This window comes from Hyperoodon ampullatus (genome assembly GCF_949752795.1).
Source record: "Hyperoodon ampullatus genome assembly, chromosome: 5".
NCBI classification, from domain to species: Eukaryota; Metazoa; Chordata; class Mammalia; order Artiodactyla; family Ziphiidae; genus Hyperoodon; species Hyperoodon ampullatus.
Window position 1 is genome coordinate 130809752 of NC_136918.1, and position 12356 is coordinate 130822107.

Here is a 12356-nt window from a genome sequence, read left to right on the forward strand (position 1 = left end):
CCTGGCTTAGAAGACAGAATTTACCTCTGCTGTCACCATTAATATATTTAATTGAGTGACACTAATAATCCTGCTTTTTAATGAAGATTTCTATGATCTGTTTTTTAATGTTTATTTCATGTTGCAAAGTTGCCAAACTCACAGCTCGTAAGAGAATATTCTTAAGCAGTTAGAACTTTTGAGACAATATTTTCCACCTGTCCATGTTATTTTTAAAGAATGGTAATAATCAAAGATGGATGTGCAGATCACGTCACACATGTGAAATGTCAAGGCAGAGATGAAATCACCCACAAAGCTGATAGCCTTAACCTTTAGCTTCTTTGAACACCCTTCCAGTTCTAACCTTCTATGTTTTAATTAATGGGGAATATATTATTTCCCATGGTTAGAAACAAATGTTCCCTGAAAGAAGAGTGTCTTACATACTCAGGGGTGTTTTAAGTTCTAGTATTAAAATCATATCGATTTCAATTTGTTCCCTGAAACTTTGAAAATGTTCCTAATCAGTCCTCCTATTGGCACATTTCTCAGACAGGCCTGGGGCAGGGAGATAAAAGAAGAGGCTTTTATGAGAGTAGATTATCGAGGCTACTGTAACGGCCATGAGGTGATGGTCTGAGTCACACAAGCTGGAAAACAAAGTTTTCCCCAAGGAGTTTCTCTTTTAAAAACTTTTTGTCCTTTTGGACTAAGAAGTTTAAGACAAGAAATTCTGAGCAGAAGGACTGAGCCAGTGTGAAAAAAAAGGAGGAATCAAGTTTTTTAACAGCCAAACAAGGAAGAATATGCATCTGCCATCTGCTACACTAACGTATTGTATCTGTCACTGGACGTGTCTGGGCAGTGGCAGTTCTCTCAGGTCTGAGTCTTGAAAAGGGAAAGATAAAGAAATAGTAGGACAAGGTAAAATTATGTATTAAACGGCTTTCCTCCCGCCACCCTGAGCTTTTTAATTGCCTGTTCATTTCTCAAAGATGGAGTAAATGCTGAAGTGCTGACTTTCCCCCATCATTCCTGTAAATAAGGATATGACTCACAAGCCCTGTAATCTCCAGAATGCTATAGAGACTATGGTGATTTGATTATTTAAAAATAGCTGGGAAAAAAAGCAAGAAATCGATTATGGGTAAGTTGGGGTGCTTTCTTTTTTTAAGATTAAAAAAATAATAAATCTAACTTGTTACTGTGTCCAGCCCTAAGTATACTTAGAACATCTGGTCAGTCAATCAAATTTTGGGGTTTTATGATATCTGGAAATGAACACGGTGAACACAGCGGTCAGTTCCCAGATCCCAGGCAATAAAGAAGACCCAAGACTTACCACGGGGTCATTGTGGTCTGTGTGCAAATCTCTATTTGGTGGTCTGTTCTCCTTTTCTCTAAAGTAGAGAGAGATGAGTGTTGATGGCATTGGAGTACACTGACCCCCCACCCCCAAACCATTACACAACCATTGCAATATTGTCAATACAGATATTTAGGGTGCTAATAAGAATAATAGTTGTAGGGCTTCCCTGGTGGCGCAGTGGTTAAGAGTCCGCCTGCCGATGCAGGGGACACGGGTTCGTGCCCCGGTCTGGGAAGATCCCACATGCCGCAGAGCGGCTAGGCCCGTGAGCCATGGCGCTGAGCCTGCGCGTCCGGAGCCTGTGCTCCGCAAGGGGAGAGGCCACAACAGTGAGAGGCCCGCCTACCGCAAAAAAAAAAAAAAAAAAAAAGAATAATAGTTGTAGAGATTGCAATAACTTATATTAAGCCTACTGAGTGGCATGCATTGACCTATAGCTAGCTGGTCCAGAAATAAGAAAAAGGGAACCTCTTTATTGTTGGTGTGAAAACCCCCAAAGCAAGACTTTCTTGATTTATGGTCACACAAGTTTGAGAAACTCTGGGCTAAATTAAAGAGTTCTTGCAGCTTTAGGATTTCTCCTAGCATTTAATGCTAACATGCGCTGTGACACAAATAATAGTGTTTCCTTGCTTTATCTGCAAACGGTCACAGCAAACAAACAACAGGCTCCATATCCTTTGGTTCCACAGTGACCATGGGTTTCCATTGAAATGCAGTTTAAATTTAGCAAGGTCATTTTGGTGTCCATCAGGTTAAAACAGAATTTCACTGTTATAATCTTGCTTTAAGACTTAATTTGCATTTATAAAGAAGTTTTAAAGCTCCCCATAAGTGTTTGTAAAGGGATAGAATTCTATTGAATAAGATATTGTTGCGCACTTGATACTGCATGGTTTTGCTTAGCTTAATATGAAGAATCAAAACCAAATTATCATCTAAGCAATGACAATCCTAGGTTTTTCAGAGAGAAAAATGAGGATTAAAACATAAGGCTTGGGCTTCCCTGGTGGCGCAGTGGTTGAGAGTCCACCTGCCGATGCAGGGGACACGGGTTCCTGCCCTGGTCTGGGAAGATCCCACATGCCGTGGAGCGGCTGGGCCCGTGAGCCATGGCTGCTGAGCCTGCGTGTCCGGAGCCTGTGCTCCACAATGGGAAAGGCCACAAGAGTGAGAGGCCCGTGTACCACAAAAAAACCCACAAAAATCCAAAAAACAACAACAGAAAAATAACATAAGTCTTCTCTGCCTCACAAGGTTATTTTTGGAAAGATATAAAGTAATGTCATGAAAGGCTGCACAAAAGCTTTACTGTGCTGTATAAAGTTCGATTGTTACCTTCACTGTAGAGTTGAGGGCTACACAGGCCTTAGGGTTTTCTCTCTTCCTAGTCATAGGTACTTTAGCTAATTTGTTGCCCAATCCATCATTCTCTCCTGTAGTGTGAAATGGGAGAAAAAGGGAGACATATCAGTTAGGATTAGCATCAGCTTTCACAGATCCCCTCCTTTTCCACAAACCATCATCACCAAATAACAGCAGATTAAACGAGGTGCAAGTTTCTTTCTTCTCTGATGTAGAAGACTGGGGATATAGAGTCCTGGGCTGGGTTTCTGCTCCATAAAATCTTCAGGGACCCAAATTTTTCTGCCATTATTTAGGTATGTCCCTGTTGTCATGGTCCAAGATGGTGGCAGCTGGAGGAGGAAGAGACAAAGAAGGGGAGCAGCCTAGGTGTGGACTGATTATCCTGGGAGCTGCCACAATATGCTTCCAATGACCTTCCTGAGATGGTTCATTTTATGTGTCAACTTGACTGGGCCACAGGGTGCTCAGATGTTTGGGCAAACATTATTCTGTGTGTGTCTGTGAGGGTGCTTTTGCATGAGATTTATATTTAAATTGGAAGACTGAATAAAGCAGATTGCCCTCCCTAATGTTGGTGGGCCTCACTCAATCAGTTGAAGGGCTGAATGGAGCAAAAAGGCTGACTTTTCTATGAGAACTCTTCTTGCCTGCCTGCATTGAGCTGGGATATTGGTTCTTTCTTGCCTTTAGAATAGAACAGAAACATTGGCTCCTTCTGAATCTTAAGCCTGCTGGCCTTCATATGGGAGCTACACCATTGGCTTTCCTAGGTCTTCAGCTTGCAGATGGCAGATTTGTGATTTATCAGTCTTCATAATCACTTGAATCATTTTCTTATAATAAATCTTTCTATATATGTATGTCTATTGGTTTTGTTTCTCTGCAAACTCTGACTAATACAATCTTATTGCCTGGAACTTAGCATTGAAGAAGGAGAGAAGTATAGGGGTGAAACATGTAGGGTACAAGTAGGCTATTCTGCCACAGGAGGGAAACTCAAACCTTCAGGACAGCTGTGAGTCAGCAGTGATGTTGGTGCAGTCTTTTATTTTGGTAGCTGGTCAGAAGTATTGCCAAATCAGCAGGCCAAGTTCTCCATTTATCAAATTGGGTGGCAGTGCCTTCCTCTGTCCCACCAGATGAGAGTTCTTGGAATATATTAATCATATTCAAATTCCTTCACTTTTAATGCCTATCCAGAGTATGTTAAATACAAATGCTTCGACAAATGGAAAGCTCTGATGCACATTTGTGTTTATATGAATGTGTTGTCTAAAACCTGGAAATATGATATTTGGTCTCTTTTAATGCCTGAATGGAAGTCAGAGTGATTATTTTTATATAGAAAGTAATACACTTGCAGATTGTAGGCAGTTTTTTTTCTTACACCAAGGGAAGTTTGTCAAGAGTGAAGGATGGAGAAAGAAGGTTTTGACAATGGTGCCAAATTATTTTACTCATTTCCTCGACTGGGCATTTTGAAGCCATTTCACTGGCGGGGGGCCAATGTCATCCCATTATTAGAGGTTCAGTCCTTGATTTTAGAAGCAGTTATCCAAGCTCTTGTAAATACTGCTAATTAGCTTGCATCTCTTCTCAAGCTCTGCACGAGGACCGGTTGTTACATAGTTCCTGAAGGTTGTTGCTCAAGGTCTTTTCTTGCCTGCTGTTCTTTCCATCTGTGGGAAGAGCATGGGATGATGGGATTTCAGTTTGGTTTGCTATTATTCTTGGATCCTAACATAAGACCATTAGAATAATCGGTAGGTGGAAAGTTGAATAAACATTTATTTTTAACCTATAACTGGTTACCAAACTTAAAGGAAGATTTACTTAGCATCAGGACCAATTTTGTAATTTGCAAGGCCAAGAGCAAAATGAAAATTTGGGACCCCTTGTTTCAAAACTTATTAAGAGTCTCAAGATGGTGACAGTAGACCGCTAAAGTCAGTGCAGGGCCCTTCTGAGCAGCTGTGCAGACGGCACATCTGTGATGTTGGCCCTGCTTAGTGTTACACGTTTAGCACTTTGATGTCCTTGAAGTCCTCACTAAACTCTCACCTCATCCCCTCATTCCATGTCTTTGCATCTTCTATTACTTCTGCAATCTTTACTTTTGTATAACAGTATGGGACAGAAGAGTGTCTGATGAGAAAGCATTACTTGGTTTTAACCTAGTTTTTTACCTTTTATTCCTGAATATCAGAGCTCACAGACATTTTCCTGTCTTCTGACCACCCTTAATATGATGTGGTACCTGAGGCAGCTTTATTGTCATGGATACGCAAGTGGCAAACATTGTGGAGCTGTTTGTAGGGGATCGATTCCTACCAAATAAACTAGGAATATTCTTCAAAGGACCTTGACATTTAATATGGAAAAATGGCCTATAAGAATCAAATCACCCACATGTAGTAAAGAGTGATCTAATTACCCAGGGAGAAAGGATGTACCTGGATCATGAAAAATTTATAAGGCAAATTAGAGGCAGGTATTATAATCAAAGTAGCTTCTGATTACCTTATTTCCTGTGATACTGTATTAGGACCCTCCAGAGAAACAGGGCCAATAGCATATATATAAATACATATATATACATATATGTGTATGTGTATATATATATATATATATATATATATATATATACACATGCGATTATGAAGACAGGTAACTTCTGAGATCTTCAGGGTGAGTCTGTAAGCTGGAGACTCAGGAGAGTTGATAGTGTGCATCCCAGTCTGAATCTGAAGGCCTGAGAACCAGGAGAGCCAGTGGTGTAGTTCTTGTCCAAGGCCAGCACATTTGAGACCTAGGAGGGACTGATGTCCCAATTTTACAACTTTCAGGCAGGAAGAATCTCTTACTTGGGGGAGGGTAAGCCTTTTTGCTCTAGTCAGGCCTTCAAATGATTGAGCGAGGCCCACCCAATTAGGGAGAGCAATCTCTTTTACTCAGTCTATCAATTTAAATGTTACTCTCACCCCCAAACACCCCCGTAGAAGCACCCACAATAATGTTTCACCAAATATCAGGGCATCCTGAGACCCAGTCAACTGGACACATAAAATTAACCATCACAAATACCATGTCATCACAAATTCTATATTCAAATTCCTAGCTTCACACTTATACAGACAGCTAGCTACTGTTCATCATATTTTTTCAATTCTACCACTTGCCATAACTGAAGATTTAATTAGAACAAGGTAAATTAGAAAATTAGAAAAAGGTACTTTTTTTTTTTTTTTTTTTTGCGGTACGCGGTCCTCTCACTGTTGTGGCCTCTCCCGTTGAGGAGCACAGGCTCCGGACGCGCAGGCTCAGCAGCCATGGCTCACGGGCCCAGGTGCTCTGTGGCATGTGGGATTTTCCCGGACCGAGGCACGAACGGGTGTCCCCTGCATCGGCAGGCAGACTCTCAACCACTGCGCCACCAGGGAAGCCCAGAAAAAGGTAAATTCTTACGTCAACAGTTTACTGAGTGCTTGCTTTGTGCTACAAGCTAGGGTTGTGGAAATGACTAAGAACAGCTGATTAATCCAAAAGGCATTGTAAAGAAGCAGCTTTACTTCAATGGGTTTCACCTGCGAACTTCCTTTCTTCTTTTTTTTATCCCTCTCACCAGGGATGTGATTTTCTTTTCTCTTGTGATTGCACTTTTAGTGTTGGAACCCTACAAATGTCTCACCACTACTATATGGAGTATGGTTGGGTTACGTAGGAAAGAGAGAATGAGGGGTGAGTGGAATCACCTGAAGAGGATTAGAAAGTAGCTATGGTTAGAGGCGTCAGTCTCCATGGGAGAACAAGAGTTGGAAGGAGTAAACAGAGGGAAAAATAAGAAAGAACCTTGGATGGAGCAGGGAGAGTGAGACTGATGAAAGGAAGGTGAGGAAGCCAAGACAGTTGGTCACTTTTAGCTCTACGTTATTGAACAAAATGCTTAGATTACAAGGAGAAAAGAAACCAGCCTAGAGGTGATGAGGTAAGAGAGAAAGAAGAGCTGTCATCGTTGAATTTCTTGAGAAAACCTGTTAAGAGGCTTGAGTCCTCAAAAGACAGTGGCATCCATGGGTCAGAAAAATCTTGAACTAAAAGGAAGATTTAATTAAGTGATTAAACATTGATGCCATGTTCTTTCTTACTTTCAGCTTTTGTTCATGCCACGCTCTCTGTCTGGAATGCCTTCTTTGCCATCCCCTGGTTAACTCTTATTAATGATTAGGTCTCCGCCCCACTGCTGTTTCCTCTCAGACGTCTCCTTGGACCCCTGAAGACTAGGTTTGGTGCCTTTCCCCTGTGTTCACATCTTACCCTAGTTTATTTTATTTTTTTTTTATTAGTATCTGCTTCATAACAAAGTGAATCAGTTATACATATACATATGTTCCCATAACCCCTCCCTCTTGTGTCTCCCTCCCACCCTCCCTATCCCACCCCTCCAGGCGGTCACAAAGCACCGAGCTGATCTCCCTGTGCTATGCGGCTGCTTCCCACTATCTATCTACCTTACGTTTGGTACTGTATATATGTCCATGCCTCTCTCTCGCTTTGTCACAGCTTACCCTTCCCCCTCCCCATATCCTCAAGTCCATTCTCAAGTAGGTCTGTGTCTTTATTCTTGTTTTACCCCTAGGTTCTTCATGACATCTTACCCTATTTTAGAATTTATCGTACTGATTGAAATGGCTTCCTGACATGCCTGTCTTCCTGCATGAGCTGGGAGCTCCTTGAGGACAGTAGTTGTATCTTGTTTAAAGTTGTATCTGCAGAATATACTTCAGTGCTTGGCAGCTGGTAGGTATTTAATGGATATTTGTTAACTGAAGGAAGGAATGAAAGAATGAATAAGGACCGTAGTCCAGCTCTCTCAGTGGCATTTAAGACACTGGTGTGGAGCATCAGGAAGGGTGAGGTAGAAGTGGTGGTGACACAAAGGAATTAGACACTGTTCCTGGCCTTCAAGAGCCTGCAGCCTGGATAACACCTATGACTCATGGTATGATACAAGGCAAGTGACATAGTACCATACTACAGTGCAAGACAGGAGAGCAGGGGTGCACAATTTACTAAACAAATATACAGGGTGCCCGATTAAAATTGAATTCAAGATAAACAACAGATAGTATATATACATCTCATGGAATATTTGGGACATACTAATACTAAAAGATTTTAATTGTTTATTAAAATTAAGATTTGCCTGGACTTCCTGTATTCTGTCAACCCTACGAGAAAGGAATATGGCCTACAAGAGATTATTTTTGTTTCTTGTGGTGGGGTGGGGAGTGCAAGGGGGTTATTAGAGAAAGGGAGATAATTCAGAAAAGATGGGAAGTAAGTTGAGCTGCAAAGGACGCAGGCCAAAATGTTAGGAAATGGAGTTCAGGTAGATGACATCTCAGGGGAAAAGACAGTGGCAGGTTCAGGACTGGCTGGAATCTGGCTTGGCCAGTGTGAGAATGTGTGAGCTGGGTGGTGAGACACACAGCTATATGGCTGAGTCAGGCTGGGTGACTCCTCACATGTCAGAGTCTCACTCCTCTGACCACCCCTGCCCCCTTCACCTAGGCCAAAGTTTGTGAACAGGAAGGATGGAGCCTGGGTGAAAGTTTCATCCTTACCCAGCTCAGCAAGTTTGGGCATTAGTCTCTCTCTGTAAATAATGAAGAAGAAACACCAGGAGCATTTTGCAAGGATCATGAATTTCTCAACCATTTTCATTTGTTTCAAACACTGGTGACAAAACACCATTTCTAGTGAAGGCGAGGAAAAAATGAATACTAATGATGACTTATCAAAACAAGAGGGATGGTGTGAGAAATACTAACGATACTAACAACGTTAAAGGAACTTGCAATGTTAGGTTTTTCCAATTTTTTATTATAATATCTATTTAGCATTTTATAGTAAATATGGTAATACACTCTATGGCAAATATATAATGAAACAGACAAAAATAGCTTATTTATGATATAGGAAAGAGGTGGAAATACTTACATAATCTTATTGAGCATTCACTATGCTCCAGGTAACAACATATGTAATTTCCCTTAATCTTGATGATAATACTATAACACTATTGTGTGTGTGTAAATATATATATATATATATATATATATATATATATATATATATACTAGTGTGTGTGTATATATATATATAATACTATAATACTATATTATATATATTATATTATATATATTATTATATATATATTATATTATATATATATAATACTATAACAGGGCTTCCCTGATGGCGCAGTGGTTGAGAGTCTGCCTGCCGATGCAGGGGACACGGGTTCGTGCCCCGGTCCGGGAGGATCCCACATGCCACGGAGCGGCTGGGCCCATGAGCCATGGCCGCTGAGCCTGCACGTCCAGAGCTGTGCTCCACAACAGGAGAGGCCACAGCAGTGAGAGGCCCGCATACCGCCAAAAAAAAATTAAATAAATAAATAAATAATAATACTATAACAATTGTTATGCACATCTTGCTCAGGTTCATAATGTTTATTTGCTCATCTATGATCACTCAACGAGAAATTGTTTTGGAATTCATTCTGATTTGACTCCAACTTCTATGTTGTTTCCGTTATACCATGCTTATAGATATAGATCCATGTATAAATAGCAATTACTGAGCACTTATGGCATATACACTGTGTGAGCAGAAAGGAAAGAACATTTCTGTCTTGTAGACATCAAGGATTATTTTGCAGGGGAAGTGATGCCTGAGTAGTGACTGACAAAATTATTTCACCTTCTAATAAGTTTAATAACAGGCAATGCATGAAGAATACTCACAAGTAAAAGAAGTATTAATAATTTTGAAAACAGATATTGCAGTTCATTCTAAAAAGCTCTCTCTAGGTTTCTGTCATCTTTTATTAAGTGCTCCACATCGATGACACACAATTAAATTCTCATACTTTCTCCCTTTTTCTATTAAACACCCACTAATATCATTAGTCATAATCATTAAAAGGTCATTATTTATAATCTTCAGCTACTCATATGATTATAGTTTGATACCACTTTTGTTAGAAACACTACACCTTCCCATAGAAATATGTTTTAAATGTCTTTAAAATTCTATAACCTACAGGAATAGTTATATAGTTGGGTTGACCAACTTCCTCCCATATAATTATTTCAATTATATAAAATGTTACTTAACTGGAATGGTATTATAGTTGTAAAATATTCAATTCTGTAATTATGTAAGATTAAAATAAGTAAAAAGAAAGGTCTGAAGTTTTAGCAGCCTATTTCCTAGAGAAAGGCTGAAGAGTTCTATTCTTATATTTAAAAAAATACAACTATAATAATAAAATATGAGAACAAAATGTTTTCAATGCTTTTCTATCTCAAAAGACATTAATTAAAATTTAATTTAAAACATCAAAGAGTAGTAGCCTTAAATAAACTCTTGTGAGATGGGCAAATATTGCTGTCCTGTTTTAACTTACATGTGGCTTCCACATCTCTTCAGGAAGTCCTTTAGACAGATCTTAACTCATTTTGTTAAACTATTTGTATGTTGCCTTAGAAACTCTGCAGGTGTGTGTGTGTGTGTGTGTGTAGAAGAAGCTATCCCAAAATGCCCAGAGCACTGCTCTTTACTTAGTAAGCTCAGACAACCATGTTTGACTTACTGATTTTCTAACAATGACTGTTCAGGAACCACAAGAAGATAATTCTGGCCTTGGCTAGACAGTTTGCAAGGGAGGTAACTTGTTTGAATTTCAGATGTGTTCCTCGGAGTCATATAAATTTGAAGATTATACTTATTAAAGGATAAATTTTCAATGAGGGTAAGATCATGACTTTCATACAATATAAAATGTACATGTATCAAATATTTAATTCAGGAATTAATGAGAGACCAACAGCTTCTGCAACCAGTGCAAAAGAGAAGCACCCATTTATAGTCAGATAAAGAATGTGAATTTATAAATAGATGCAAAATTGGTAAAACTGGTCAATATCCACAGGAACACAATTTGCATTTCTATGGACAGGCATTACTTGCACGACAATTAATTTTCTCTAAGTTAACTTCTGTATCTAAAAGTTTGTGAAATAGCCTAGTTAGAGGCAAACAAAGGCCTAGATAACACGGATGTATGAGTTGGACAGGACACTTAGTAAAGTTTAAAATCTTTCACTTTTTTTTCTCATATTTTTTCTTTAAAAGGTGCTTTTTGGTGCATCTTACATATTTGTATTTATAAATAATTCAAGATTCAGAAATTAGCTAGTGAATACAATTCATTATTGGGGCGGTCAAAGATTCACATACAGGAATTTGGCACTGAAATTCATTTTGGATAATAACATGAAAATTAAGGATTCTTTTGAGGGTCTGGTATCAACTAATTATACTTTCAAATACAAACTAAAATATCATTCTATTTTCTGTACATGGTCCATGAGATACAACACAAGCATTCTGAATGATTTGGATCAATCATCCATTTACTGCAGGCACTCTGTCACTCTCAGATCCACTTCTATAATAATAACAATGAGTAAGAACAATAAAAGGAAAAACTATGACAGACAAGTCTTACCGATACATGTGCCAGACACTGTTTTATCTGTAGTTTTTTACCTATAATTTTTAAAATTTAATTTTTATTGCCTCACATACAGTGGGTATAATTATACCCATTTTATGCAACAGCAATTCATGCCTTCTTTACTCTGTCTCTCTTTTTAATAAAGAAGAAAAAATTTTAAGCAAACATATTTCTTTCACTGAATGATCTGAGTTATAGTATTTCAAAACCAGTATGGTTCAATGAACCAAACAGCAATCCTTTCTTGGCTCTGGTTTCTTCAACAACTTGGCTTCTTTCCCCTCAGTTTTAGGCTATGGATAGCATTATATAATTGCTGATGTTTAATCTCCGTGCAATACTTTGAGAAATCTCTCAAGGTATAAAAACTTCAATTATTCCTCTTTTTTATGAGTGGAGAGGCCTAGAAAGGACATGAGTGCTTTACTTTAACAGACAGATTTAGAGGCTGGAACTGTGGACCTCTAGCCACCCAGAGAGAAAACATCTGAAAGAGTAATGCAGTGAAATTACAAAACAAACATCGTTTGGGGAACTGAGATACTATCTAGACTACCCACATTGGAAAGCTAATTTATGTTCACACTTACCCTCTTCTTTGCGCTCCTCTCTCTTCTTTTTTCCCCTTGGTCTCTTTTCTCTTTATTGGCTTTGTATGATTCAAGAGTCATTTAGTACCTGACTACACACAAAAAACAAATATGCTGAGTTTGCCTTTCTTTTTTGCATACACTAGGGAATTAATTTTAGTGTATGTTGTATTTATTTAACAGATGACTCTTCTTGTCATCTTAAACTCTATCTTGTTCTGCATTTTAATTTCCCTGCTTTGCCTTGCCACAAAAGGAAAACAAAAAGCAGTCGTGATACAAAGGGCACCCTCTAAATAAAGATGGCTTCCCCCAGGCCTGACTGGGCTTTCTCCACCCCACTGATGGAAAATGTTAGAATAAGGAAGTAGCATGAGTCATTACTATTGCCACACCTTCAGGAAAACCCCTGCTCCATCTTCCTCTTGTGCTCTCTCTGGCCAAGGTCCTGGGTCACAGG

General features: G+C 39.1%; 1 long non-coding RNA gene across 1 annotated transcript; it reads right to left on the reverse strand.

Moving 5' to 3' along the window:
* Positions 1–1346: 1346 nt before the first annotated feature.
* LOC307053863 lies at positions 1347–11943 on the reverse strand. The gene is made up of 3 exons (XR_013810921.1): positions 11897–11943; positions 2690–2787; positions 1347–1382 (listed from the first exon to the last, which is right to left on the reverse strand). It is a non-coding gene; the product is annotated as an uncharacterized lncRNA (long non-coding RNA).
* Positions 11944–12356: the final 413 nt, after the last annotated feature.